Source organism: Lepidochelys olivacea (assembly GCF_965140295.1).
Source record: "Lepidochelys olivacea isolate rLepOli2 genome assembly, chromosome: 12".
Taxonomy (NCBI): Eukaryota; Metazoa; Chordata; order Testudines; family Cheloniidae; genus Lepidochelys; species Lepidochelys olivacea.
In genome coordinates this window covers 22,346,438-22,360,694 of record NC_140422.1, presented here as the reverse complement: position 1 = coordinate 22,360,694, position 14,257 = coordinate 22,346,438, and the positions used below count along the sequence as shown (strand labels likewise).

General features: G+C 41.4%; 1 long non-coding RNA gene across 1 annotated transcript in view; it reads left to right on the top strand.

Moving 5' to 3' along the window:
- LOC311529152 overlaps positions 1-14,257 on the top strand; it is a 345,672-nt gene that overhangs the window by 22,081 nt on the left and 309,334 nt on the right. Inside the window, exon 2 of the long non-coding RNA XR_014713779.1 lies at positions 3,439-3,548. This is a non-coding gene — a long non-coding RNA (uncharacterized lncRNA). The remainder of the gene's footprint in view (positions 1-3,438; positions 3,549-14,257) is intronic.

Sequence of the window (14,257 nt, the reverse complement as noted above, 5' to 3'; positions counted from 1 at the left end):
ATGATCAAATCAGATGCCACCAGAAGAAGGTTGATTTTCTTTTTTGATGGTTCAGGTTCTGTAGTTTCCCCAGCGGAGTGTTCCTCGTTTAAGAGTTCTGAAAGCATTCTTCGCACCTCGTTCCGATCATGGTGGCTGAAGCATGAAGGGATATACGAATGTTTAGCATATCTGGCACATAAATACCTTGCAAGGCTGGCTACAAAAGCGAACACCTGTTCTCACTTTCAGGTGACACTGTAAATCAGAAGCAGGCAGCATTATCTCCCATAAAATGGAGACAAACTTGTTTGTCTTAGCTATTGGCTGAACAAGAAGTAGGACTGAATGGACTTGTAGGCTCTAAAGTTTTACATTGTTTTGTTTTTGAGTGCAGTTATGTAACAAAAAAAATCTACATTTGTAAGTGGCACTTTCACGATAAAGAGATTGCACTATGGTGCTTGTATGAGGTGAACTGAAAAACACTAATAAGAGAGAGCTGAGTCCTGCAGGGGAGGTCGAGGAGAGCCTATCCTGTGTTATAGGTTATATGACAAGGAACCCTGTAACCCTGGTGCCAGTGACAGGGCTCCTTACGTTCTAACCTATAACCCTAGCGCCAGTTATGGGTTATGTGGTAAGGAACCCTGTAACATCTGCACTGGACCTAATAAATGCGTGGTATAAGAGAGTCTAGGTGGTGCGCTGGCAGCGCCCCTCCCTTGTGCCAAAAGTTTTAAAAAAGTTGCAGCCTGCTGCTTAATTCCATGCATGAGTCTGTCCTTATTTTGCTGCTGGGTCCACATCAATGCTAATAGGCCATATTCCTGAGTTAACAATCTCCTCCAGTGTACATTATAGGTATGCGTGGGTGAACATGACACCACAGTAGGAGGACACCTAATGGCAGCTGCAGAATGACCTGTTCCTATGCAGAGGAACTTGTCTCTAAAGGTGAGTAAGGGCCTTCAAACCTCCTAATGTAATTTAAAATCAGAATCCAGTAGCTGTGGTGACAGAGTGATGGAAGAAGTGTTACCAACACCTTGTCAAGATCATAGGAAAAGATCATTTGAACAAGGAAGACACTGAGTTCCATACAGCTGCCATTGAAGTCAATGGTAAAAATAGTAAAATTCCCATTAATTTCAGTGGGAGAAAGTTCAGGCCCAACACAGAAACCAAATGACTTGGAATACTGTCCATTGGTCTTACAATCTCCTATGGCCTGATCTAGCCCCAGCTAAAATTAGTGGTATAACTTCCATTATCTTCAATGGCTCAGGATTAAGCCCTGATAACCAGGCTAACTGGGAAATAAAAATTATTTTTGTTAGTAACTTTTATGAATAAAATGGCAGTTTTGTTAAAGTTAAATATGTGTGGCAAATCTAGTTTGAAAAACTCATGCATGAGTTGGTCAGCATTTGCTTCTTCACCACATCTCTTTCAGCATAATGTTATTTTGCTTTCTAAAGTTACAGAGCCAAAACACATGAAGTTGTAAAGTCTGTTATCTTCTTCTCAGCACTAAATGTTTTGACCTTTTCTTGTAAAATGTAATATCTTTTTACATCAAAGATTTTGATCCTGATATCGAACCAAAAAAGTAAGCAACTTCCAGCAAAAAGATGTCTTGGATTGTTCTGCTTTTTGCTCTGACATGAAAGTCATTTAATAAAAAAGCCATCTGCTACTTTATTTTCAGATATCAGAGGCAGAACAATGTCCAATTTTAATATCATAGTGTTTGACTATGTACTGCACTAATTTGTCCTCTGATATCAATGAATCAAAGGAGAGTTGCTGAAAGGAGTTTATCAGAAGGGAATTAATCTCCCCTTGATAGCAATAGTAATTTCAGAATGGGCCTGTTTTGCTGAATTATCTATATCTATTTGAACCTGAGTTTGTGGTGTTCATCAGATCAATACCACAGTTGCTGCACAAATACAGTGCATGAGAGAGTAAGGTCTATGTCACCCAATAGCCAATGAGAATTGGTATTAAAGGAGGACAAAAAGAAGGGCCGCTGAACCTTTCTGATATGAGAGTTGTTGTGGTGACGCAAGACAGGTGTACAATCAAAGATGAAGAAAATGGATAAATGAAGCCTTTCTGATGATTCATCCAGTCCACCTGCTTTGTTCAGGCTTGGTTTTTCATGAATTGCCTGCCTTTCTGCAATGGGGAGGGGGAAAATACCAGAGGACTTATAACTAGAGGATGGCTATGTGGTATTGAAGAAAAAGGAGTGCTGGGGGGCGGGTTAATGATGTAAAAAGTCCATTTCAATGATCTTAAATACAGTTCACAGCAAAATTTGTGTGATAATGCAGTATACTGGAGCTGTCTCAATGCATATTCCACATAAATATTGTGGTTTCTTTGCAGTGTTTTGACAAATCATTGGCTTGTGCTCAGCTTTTGTTATATAGATCTAACACTTTTCAGATGAATGTGATGATTAGGAAAGGGTATATTATCCTACACACTGCTGTTAGTCCTCCTGAATCCCAACCCTTAACATCCATGCAATTTCATTCACAGCCTACTCTGTCTAGATACCACATTCACAAAAAGAATACTATCCTTACATGCCTTAATCCACTTGCTAAGTGTGCAGTCATGTTTAGGTATTGTGCAGCAAAAAGGGGAGAGAAACTCTCTATGTAGTACATTCTGTCTGTGTTATAATATAGAGAATGTGACTACATAAAAAGGAATTCAACAGCTGCAGGTATTGATACTTCTGAGTGTTTGCACTTTGCACAGTTGAAATGTGTAGGAAATGGCTACTGTAGCAAAGCAAGTCTGTTCTAGTATTGCACTAACGGGCAGACTGTTAAGGCAATATTTTATACATTTGTGTGCTAAGAATCAAACTGAGGATTCTGAGTTCCAAATGAATCACTAAAATACATTTTAACAATCTTTGATGACTAATATGTTGTCAATTTATTGAAGAACAAATAAATGTGTACTGGCTGCAGGATTTTAACTAAATAAAATGCATTTCTTTGTTTTATACTAAAGTGTTATTTCTTCAACAAAATAAATTTTTTAAATTGATTTATGGAAGCTATTCATTTTGCATCTGCAAACTGCTAAACAAAGAGCTGGTTTGACTTAGCTATCTGTTGGGGACAGGGGGAAAGACTACAGGTGAATCAAATATTTCTCTCTGTTTTTATAAATCTTTTTCCGTTTATTATGTATTTGTTCTGCACTGGTGTCGATAGTGTCTGACAGTGTCTTCTACTAGTTATGGGCCAACCCTGGATAGGTGCTCAGATACTAGATGAGTGCTGTATAAGAACCTATACAGAATAGAATATCCATATACAGGCAACACTCTTGTTTGCATCAAAGCAGTGTTATTTTGCCTGAGTAAGGACTGAAGATTGCAGGATTTTATCCTATAAGACTAAATATACTAATAAATATCTCCCCTAGATAAACTGCATGGAGGATCTCCCCATATGTGGATCTACCCCATCCTGTATCGACTGAGAGGACGTCAGCTATCTTCATGGAACTCTTCATCTGGCTCAGATCCTGCAGAGGTATCTAGCTAAGGATAAGGAGTGTGATCCAAAACCCATTGACTTTTCCATTTTCCATTGACTTCAGTGAGCAAAAAGGGGAGGGCCCACAAGCCCTACTGAAAATCCAGGCGAGTAAATACAACCTGCAACAGCACCCTCCACTCACTGAAACTATATATTAGGGGATCCCTAGGGAAGCTCTGACAGCAAGCCCTCTTCTTCAAGGGGCAGACCTGCCTATTGCATCTGATCTTTCCACACTTAAAGCATTGAGACTATCTCCCCTTCTGGTCCATCCTTCAGGATTCCTTCATTTCTGCTTCTCCATTTCTGGCTCAACCACCCCCAGGACTCAGGCAGAGCAGAGACTTGAAGCTAGGTCTCCTACTCCTGAGTGCACTAGCCACCAGGGTATTGGCTATTCTGAGATGGATCTATCTATCTATCGATCTCATTTTGACCAGGAATTTCATCCTGGACCTGAGAAACCTTCCCAAAGAAAGTTAATTGAAACTGGTATGTTCCCATGAAAAGTACAGTTTCCTAGTCTGGAACAAGGCCATGGAAAGAGTAATATAGCTGATGCCTTATTATCTTTTCTGACAAGTCTCAATGGGGTGGTGGCATGATGGTCATATTCTCCCCCATTCCAGGCATGCCCTGTCTCCATCCTCAGTTGCAACATAAATCCTGACCCAGGAAAGACCTCTCTCCAGGGTCTGCGGTGGAGGGGAGGGGACATTGCCTTGGTAGTGGCTGACCCTCTCCCACTTACCTGTGGTGCTGGAGAGACAGATCCATACATGGGAGGGAAGGAGGGCATCAAAACACAGATCTGGGGGACATGATCTGGGCCCTTGATTTAATGCCTTTTTCATGAGAAAATTCCTTTGAGGTAAGACAGAACCTTACATAGCATATCAATAACTTGCAAATAACTGCTATGCCTGTGATTCATTCCTATACCAATTTTGAGTGAAAAATCCAAACAGATCTCTGAATGAGATTATGTGCCTTCTAACACCATTCAGCCAAACCTTTGTATCCTCGTAATTATCTAAGAATGACGGAATATACACATATAACAATCTGGAAAAACTATTCAAGTAGTGAGCACTCCATGTCCCACTTTCTGTCCTCCATCCGCAGTAAACACACTCGATTACCTATCCAATATAGTCCAGACGGGAGATTCTCCATCCTACCCTCCAATTTTGAATCTGAAAAATAATTTTGAATCTGAAAAATATTCAGATCCAAATGTGTGTGTGTCTTTGGCTGAAATAAGATCTTGACAATTTTTAGATGCATGGAAGCGATATCTGTAACTAAGGTTGATAGCATATTTCCTTTTCAGGAACAAAGTAAAGGCACTTACTGTACTAGATATAATAAGCAGATGAGTCAGTGTCTTTGGAATTGGTTTACTAAAAATCTTGATAATCTTCTGAAAGATTTAGATTATTTAATGCACAATGCATAATATCTCTCTGTGTAATGGCTATTTGTTTACCAGCTTTCTGCTTCTCTAAATTCTCCCAACATAATATTTCTTATAAAGATACAACATGCAGAGTTTCCAATGGAATCCTGCAGAGCGAGGTGCAATTAAGAATGTGATGCAATAATGCATTTGTCTCCTTACACACACTATATGTATGGGCTTCGACAATGCAACAACAATAAAAAATGCTGAGTTTAGTAGTTCAGCTTTTTACTTCTGGGGTATTATATTAACAATTTTAGCTGTATTAACACAAACAAAGGTAGCAGACAGCTCAAACAACAGTATTAACTACAAAAAAATAAAGACAGAGAGAAGCTAATAGACTAAACCCTTTATGTATACCATAGAATGAACCGTGTGCAAAGATTTGCCAGACAGTTAATTTACTCCTATGTACAGTATATAATAATAATAGCAACGTTCTATTTTTAACTTGGGTAGAATCACCATCCTGACTTTTGGTAACATTGTTATAAAAGATGCAGCCTTTTGAACTACAGATGCGAGTGAATGTCTTTTTTTGGAAAGTAACACAATGAAGTTTGTTCCGCTAAGGATATGTCTACACTACAATTAAACACCTACAGCTGGCCCATGTCAGCTTACTCAGACTTGTGGGGTTTGGGGCTGTTTAATTGTGGTATAGATGCTTGGGCTAGACCCCTTACTCTGGGATCCTCCCCCCTCATAGGGTCCTGGAACTTGGGCTCCAGCCCAAGTGTTGACACCACAATTAAACATCCCAGAAGCCCCACCACTGCATGCTTGAGTCACTGACATGGACCAGTTTTCAGAGTAGCAGCCGTGTTAGTCTGTATTCGCAAAAAGAAAAGGAGGACTTGTGGCACCTTAGAGACTAACCAATTTATTAGAGCATAAGCTTTCGTGAGCTACAGCTCACTTCCTCAGATGCATATCGTGGAAACTGCAGCAGGCTTTATATATACACAGAGAATATGAAACAATACCTATTCCCACCCCACTGTCCTGCTGGTAATAGCTTATCTAAAGTGATTTCCAGCACAAATCCAGGTTTTCTCACCCTCCACCCCCCCACACAAATTCACTCTCCTGCTGGTGATAGCCCATCCAAAGTGACAACTCTTTACACAATGTGCATGACAATCAAGCTGGGCTATTTCCTGCATAAATCCAGGTTCTCACATCCCCCCCACCCCCATACACACACAAACTCACTCTCCTGCTGGTAATAGCTCATCCAAACTGACCACTCTTCAAGTTAAAATCCAAGTTAAACCAGAACATCTGGGGGGGGGGGTAGGAAAAAACAAGAGGAAACAGGCTACCTTGCATAATGACTTAGCCACTCCAAGTCTCTATTTAAGCCTAAATTAATAGTATCCAATTTGCAAATGAATTCCAATTCAGCAGTTTCTCGCTGGAGTCTGGATTTGAAGTTTTTTTGTTTTAAGATAGCGACCTTCATGTCTGTGATCGCGTGACCAGAGAGATTGAAGTGTTCTCCGACTGGTTTATGAATGTTACAATTCTTGACATCTGATTTGTGTCCATTTATTCTTTTACGTAGAGACTGTCCAGTTTGACCAATGTACATGGCAGAGGGGCATTGCTGGCACATGATGGCATATATCACATTGGTGGATGTGCAGGTGAACGAGCCTCTGATAGTGTGGCTGATGTTATTAGGCCCTGTGATGGTGTCCCCTGAATAGATATGTAGGCACAGTTGGCAACGGGCTTTGTTGCAAGGATAAGTTCCTGGGTTAGTGGTTCTGTTGTGTGGTATGTGGTTGTTGGTGAGTATTTGCTTCAGGTTGCGGGGCTGTCTGTAGGCAAGGACTGGCCTGTCTCCCAAGATTTGTGAGAGTGTTGGGTCATCCTTTAGGATAGGTTGTAGATCCTTAATAATGCGTTGGAGGGGTTTTAGTTGGGGGCTGAAGGTGACGGCTAGTGGCGTTCTGTTATTTTCTTTGTTAGGCCTGTCCTGTAGTAGGTAACTTCTGGGAACTCTTCTGGCTCTATCAATCTGTTTCTTTACTTCTGCAGGTGGGTATTGTAGTTGTAAGAAAGCTTGACAGAGATCTTGTAGGTGTTTGTCTCTGTCTGAGGGGTTGGAGCAAATGCGGTTGTATCGCAGAGCTTGGCTGTAGACGATGGATCGTGTGGTGTGGTCAGGGTGAAAGCTGGAGGCATGCAGGTAGGAATAGCGGTCAGTAGGTTTCCGGTATAGGGTGGTGTTTATGTGACCATTGTTTATTAGCACTGTAGTGTCCAGGAAGTGGATCTCTTGTGTGGACTGGACCAGGCTGAGGTTGGTGGTGGGATGGAAATTGTTGAAATCATGGTGGAATTCCTCAAGGGCTTCTTTTCCATGGGTCCAGATGATGAAGATGTCATCAATATAGCGCAAGTAGAGTAGGGGCTTTAGGGGACGAGAGCTGAGGAAGCGTTGTTCTAAATCAGCCATAAAAATGTTGGCATACTGTGGGGCCATGCGGGTACCCATAGCAGTGCCGCTGATCTGAAGGTATACATTGTCCCCAAATGTGAAGTAGTTATGGGTAAGGACAAAGTCACAAAGTTCAGCCACCAGGTTAGCCGTGACATTATCGGGGATAGTGTTCTTGACGGCTTGTAGTCCATCTTTGTGTGGAATGTTGGTGTAGAGGGCTTCTACATCCATAGTGGCCAGGATGGTGTTATCAGGAAGATCACCGATGGATTGTAGTTTCCTCAGGAAGTCAGTGGTGTCTCGAAGGTAGCTGGGAGTGCTGGTAGCGTAGGGCCTGAGGAGGGAGTCTACATAGCCAGACAATCCTGCTGTCAGGGTGCCAATGCCTGAGATGATGGGGCGCCCAGGATTTCCAGGTTTATGGATCTTGGGTAGTAGATAGAATATCCCAGGTCGGGGTTCCAGGGGTGTGTCTGTGCGGATTTGATCTTGTGCTTTTTCAGGAAGTTTCTTGAGCAAATGCTGTAGTTGCTTTTGGTAACTCTCAGTGGGATCAGAGGGTAATGGCTTGTAGAAACTCGTGTTGGAGAGCTGCCGAGCAGCCTCTTGTTCATATTCCGACCTATTCATGACGACAACAGCACCTCCTTTGTCAGCCTTTTTGAAAAGCAGCATCACTTGCCCCATAACCTCAGCCATGCGGAACGCAATGCCATCCACAGCCTCAGAAACAACTCTGACATCATAATCAAAAAGGCTGACAAAGGAGGTGCTGTTGTCGTCATGAATAGGTCGGAATATGAACAAGAGGCTGCTCGGCAGCTCTCCAACACGAGTTTCTACAAGCCATTACCCTCTGATCCCACTGAGAGTTACCAAAAGCAACTACAGCATTTGCTCAAGAAACTTCCTGAAAAAGCACAAGATCAAATCCGCACAGACACACCCCTGGAACCCCGACCTGGGATATTCTATCTACTACCCAAGATCCATAAACCTGGAAATCCTGGGCGCCCCATCATCTCAGGCATTGGCACCCTGACAGCAGGATTGTCTGGCTATGTAGACTCCCTCCTCAGGCCCTACGCTACCAGCACTCCCAGCTACCTTCGAGACACCACTGACTTCCTGAGGAAACTACAATCCATCGGTGATCTTCCTGATAACACCATCCTGGCCACTATGGATGTAGAAGCCCTCTACACCAACATTCCACACAAAGATGGACTACAAGCCGTCAAGAACACTATCCCCGATAATGTCACGGCTAACCTGGTGGCTGAACTTTGTGACTTTGTCCTTACCCATAACTACTTCACATTTGGGGACAATGTATACCTTCAGATCAGCGGCACTGCTATGGGTACCCGCATGGCCCCACAGTATGCCAACATTTTTATGGCTGATTTAGAACAACGCTTCCTCAGCTCTCGTCCCCTAAAGCCCCTACTCTACTTGCGCTATATTGATGACATCTTCATCATCTGGACCCATGGAAAAGAAGCCCTTGAGGAATTCCACCATGATTTCAACAATTTCCATCCCACCACCAACCTCAGCCTGGTCCAGTCCACACAAGAGATCCACTTCCTGGACACTACAGTGCTAATAAACAATGGTCACATAAACACCACCCTATACCGGAAACCTACTGACCGCTATTCCTACCTGCATGCCTCCAGCTTTCACCCTGACCACACCACACGATCCATCGTCTACAGCCAAGCTCTGCGATACAACCGCATTTGCTCCAACCCCTCAGACAGAGACAAACACCTACAAGATCTCTGTCAAGCTTTCTTACAACTACAATACCCACCTGCAGAAGTAAAGAAACAGATTGATAGAGCCAGAAGAGTTCCCAGAAGTTACCTACTACAGGACAGGCCTAACAAAGAAAATAACAGAACGCCACTAGCCGTCACCTTCAGCCCCCAACTAAAACCCCTCCAACGCATTATTAAGGATCTACAACCTATCCTAAAGGATGACCCAACACTCTCACAAATCTTGGGAGACAGGCCAGTCCTTGCCTACAGACAGCCCCGCAACCTGAAGCAAATACTCACCAACAACCACATACCACACAACAGAACCACTAACCCAGGAACTTATCCTTGCAACAAAGCCCGTTGCCAACTGTGCCTACATATCTATTCAGGGGACACCATCACAGGGCCTAATAACATCAGCCACACTATCAGAGGCTCGTTCACCTGCACATCCACCAATGTGATATATGCCATCATGTGCCAGCAATGCCCCTCTGCCATGTACATTGGTCAAACTGGACAGTCTCTACGTAAAAGAATAAATGGACACAAATCAGATGTCAAGAATTGTAACATTCATAAACCAGTCGGAGAACACTTCAATCTCTCTGGTCACGCGATCACAGACATGAAGGTCGCTATCTTAAAACAAAAAAACTTCAAATCCAGACTCCAGCGAGAAACTGCTGAATTGGAATTCATTTGCAAATTGGATACTATTAATTTAGGCTTAAATAGAGACTTGGAGTGGCTAAGTCATTATGCAAGGTAGCCTGTTTCCTCTTGTTTTTTCCTACCCCCCCCCCCCAGATGTTCTGGTTTAACTTGGATTTTAACTTGAAGAGTGGTCAGTTTGGATGAGCTATTACCAGCAGGAGAGTGAGTTTGTGTGTGTATGGGGGTGGGGGGGATGTGAGAACCTGGATTTATGCAGGAAATAGCCCAGCTTGATTGTCATGCACATTGTGTAAAGAGTTGTCACTTTGGATGGGCTATCACCAGCAGGAGAGTGAATTTGTGTGGGGGGGTGGAGGGTGAGAAAACCTGGATTTGTGCTGGAAATCACTTTAGATAAGCTATTACCAGCAGGACAGTGGGGTGGGAATAGGTATTGTTTCATATTCTCTGTGTATATATAAAGCCTGCTGCAGTTTCCACGATATGCATCTGAGGAAGTGAGCTGTAGCTCACGAAAGCTTATGCTCTAATAAATTGGTTAGTCTCTAAGGTGCCACAAGTCCTCCTTTTCTTTTTGACATGGACCAGTTGCAGGTGTTTAATTGCAGTGTAGACATACCCTAAATGACTAACATTTCATGAATCAAACTACAGAACCTTTTAGGTTATAGTGAAATCTTCCTGAACATATATCTGACAGTGGAACAAATGTATCTTTGTTATGCATTTAACAGTTTACCCATTCTATTGTACTGTAGCTAATGGCAAACATCTAGTAAAATGTAGGTCCTCTGCTTACTGGGAAAAGAGAGCTAATAACTGAGGATATCAAGATGGTTGAGTTTAATGCCTATTTTCCTTCAGTCTTCACTAACAAAGGTAAACAGTGACCAGATACTCAACACAATTAATATTAACAACAAGGAGGAAGGAATGCAAGCCAAAATAGGAAAAGAACCAGTAAAAGAATATTTAGGTAAGTTTAAATATATTCAAGTTGGCAGCGTCAGGAAACATAAGTTTGAATTTCCTCAACTGAGCCTGAAGCTAGCTGGCTCAACCTTCAGGCAGGTTAATGAACCTGGCCGGGCTGCAGCAGAATCAACTGATTGGCTAACCCACCCAACTACCTGAAAGGAAGTAACAGGTCTGCATTTAAGCTCACTGGCAGCAGGTGTAGCAGGTCATTGGCTGGTTAATGCTTATGCTGGCAGCTGTGATTGCTCTTAGCTCAGACTTGCTCCAGTCTTTTCCTGCCCTCTGCTGCTCCTGTTCCCTTGCCTACCTTCTGGCTCTGATCATTGGCTCTGGTTCCCAGCTCCTGAGTTTGGCTCTGAGCCTTGGCTTGACCCTTAGCTTGAATGACTAGGATGGGCTTTGGCTCCAATGAGTAGGACTGGTTGCCTATGTCCTGGTCCTGACATCCGAGGCCTGATTAAATTCATTTTAGCATATTTAAGGAACTAGCTGCAGCAATCTTGGAATCATTAGCAATTATCTTTGAGAACTCATGGAGGACAGGTGAGGTCCCAGACAACTAGAAGAGGGCAAATATAGTACCTTTCTTTAAAAAGGGAAACTAAGAGGACCTGGGACATTATAGACCCATCAGCCTAACTGTGATACCTGGAAAGATACTGGAACAAATGGCTAAACAATCAATTTGTAAGTACCTGTAGGTAAATAGGGTTTAATGAATAGCCAACATGAAATTGTCTAGAACAAGTCTTGTCAAACCAACCTAATTTTCTTCTTTGATTGGGTTGTTGGCCTATTGGATAGGGGGAAGTAATAAGGCATGATTTATCTTGATTTTAGTAAAGCTTTTGACACAGTCACACATGGTATTCTCATAAGCAAACTAGGGAAATGTGGTCTAGATGAAATTACTCTAAACTGATTGAAAGACTGTATTTAAATAATAGTTATCAATAGTTTGCTGACAAACTGGGAGGATGTATCTAGTGGGGTCCAATAGGGCTATGCCCTGGTCAAGTATTAGTCCATATTTTCATAAATAAATTGGATAATGAAGTGGAGTGTGTGCTTATAAAATCTGCAGATGACACCAAGCTATGAGGGATTGCAAGCACTTTGGAAGACAGTATTAGAATTCAAAATTACCTTGACAAACTAGAGAATTGGTCTGATATCAACAAGTACAAAGTACTTCACTTAGGAAAGAAAAAATCAAATGCACAATTGAAAAATGGGGAATAATTGGCTAGGTGGTAGCACCGCTGAAAAGGATCTGGGGGTTATAATGGATCACAAATTGAATGATTCAACAATGTGATGCAATTGTGGAAAAGGCTAATGTCATTCTGGGCTGTATTAACAGGCGTGTTATATGGAAGACATGGGAGATAATTGTCCCATTCTATTCAGCACTGGTGGGGCCTCAATTGGAGTATTGTGTACAGTTCTTGGTGCCACAATTTAGGGAAGATATGGACAAATTGGAGAAATTCCAGAGGAAAGCAACAAAAATGTTGAAATGTTTAGATAACCTGACCTATGAGGAAAGGTTAAAAAAACTGGGCATGTTTAGTCTTGAGAAAAGAAGACAGATGGGACCTGATAACAGACTTCAAATATGTTAAGGGTTGTTACAAAGAGGACTGTGATCAACTGTTCTCCAGGACCACTGAAGGTAGGGCAAGAAGTAATGACTTAATCTTCAGCAAGGGATCATAAATATAAGGATAGTTAAATACTAGAATAGGCTTCCAAAGGCGGTTGTGGAATCCCCATCATTGGAGCATTTTAAAAACAGTGGACAAAAACCTGTCAGTGATGGTCTAGGTTTATCTGGCCCTGCTGGTGTGCAGACGGCTGGACTCAATGACTTCTGGAGGTTCCTTCCAACCCTACGTTTCTATAATTCTATGAACATGCTCAGTTGTAAACAGTGTTTGTCTTGCTATGCTTAAATATGGTTCAGATATGTGTAAATTTAAACCTAGAAGAAATGAAAAATTTTACTGAGACCTCACTAACATACTGGTGTGAATTTTGGGTGGTGGTTTGCTTGCTTGTACTTTAAAGTACAGCAATGTAAAGAAAACTGAACCCCATCCATTAAATCTTAACAGCTTTCAAACACAGAGGGAAACAAGGCAAGAAAATGTACCCTGCAGTTATTACTGAGAAAATCCTGATTTTTTTTTTCATTGGGATTTCTCTTCTGATTGCTCATTTTGTTGCTGCCAGAAAGTGCATGAATTCAGGAACAGATTGTCATAGACTGGCAGGAAATATTGTCAGGGACAAGTTTGTCAGGGAGTGAATGATTGCTGAAAATACCTTGCTTGTGTTTAAGGATTAAACCACTGATTAATTTTAGAATGGTTATGTACCACTCAAATAACTGTGGAAATATAATATAATGGCATGGTTCATAAAATACTATTCACAAAGATTGCTTTTGTTCTAAAAAGCTTTCAGCCATGTTTAGACTTGTGTTAACTGGCCCAACTCTATTGGTGTCAATTACTCATTGTCTCTGTTAAAGAACAACATAATTAAATATGAGAAATGACAATGATGGTGACATATTGACATCAGTACTCTCACACTTTTCTTTTATTTACATAACCCATATGGTATTAGGTTGTTTAACTGCTACAGGCCCATATATTTCTGGATGAAAGCACAATATGAATGTCTCAATTTAAGGAAACTCTGTGGGTGGTGCAATTCATATAATCCATGCTTCTCAACAGCCAAAAGGAGTGAGGAACTATATAACAGTTTCTGAAGGAAATTATTTCATTTTAATGAATTTTATACAGAGAACTTATATGCAATGTCTTAAAAATGACATCTACTTAATAAATAATAATTGTGCTCCAATGAATAAAATCCATTTTAGAAACAATGATTCATAGAGTGGGACTGTACAGTTTTCAAGTCCTCTCATATAAAAACTTCAAAGGAACTCCCCCATCAGAAAAAAATACTGGTGTTGTGGTTTTCTCTTGAAAAGGTGCTTTCGTACCTGGGAGATCCCACTGACCCATTGGTAGAGGTGGGTGTATCATACATTATAGATAAAACAAGTAAGCAAAAGTCTTTAGAAGATTCTACAGGAAGAAAAACAGCTACAAAGAAGTAGATGACCTCATTTGCCCTTGAAAAATGTGAATCTCTGTTAACTTGTCCCTCCTTCCCAAATACTACTAAAATGTTTACTTCAGTATAGACTTTTTAATTCATCACTGATACATTTACTCCGCAAGTGCATCAGCAGATTTAAAAGGGTTTATAAAAATTCCCTTCATAGGACTACAGTAACCTTTTGTTTAGTTGTCCTTCTGTGCTATTATTAGCTCAT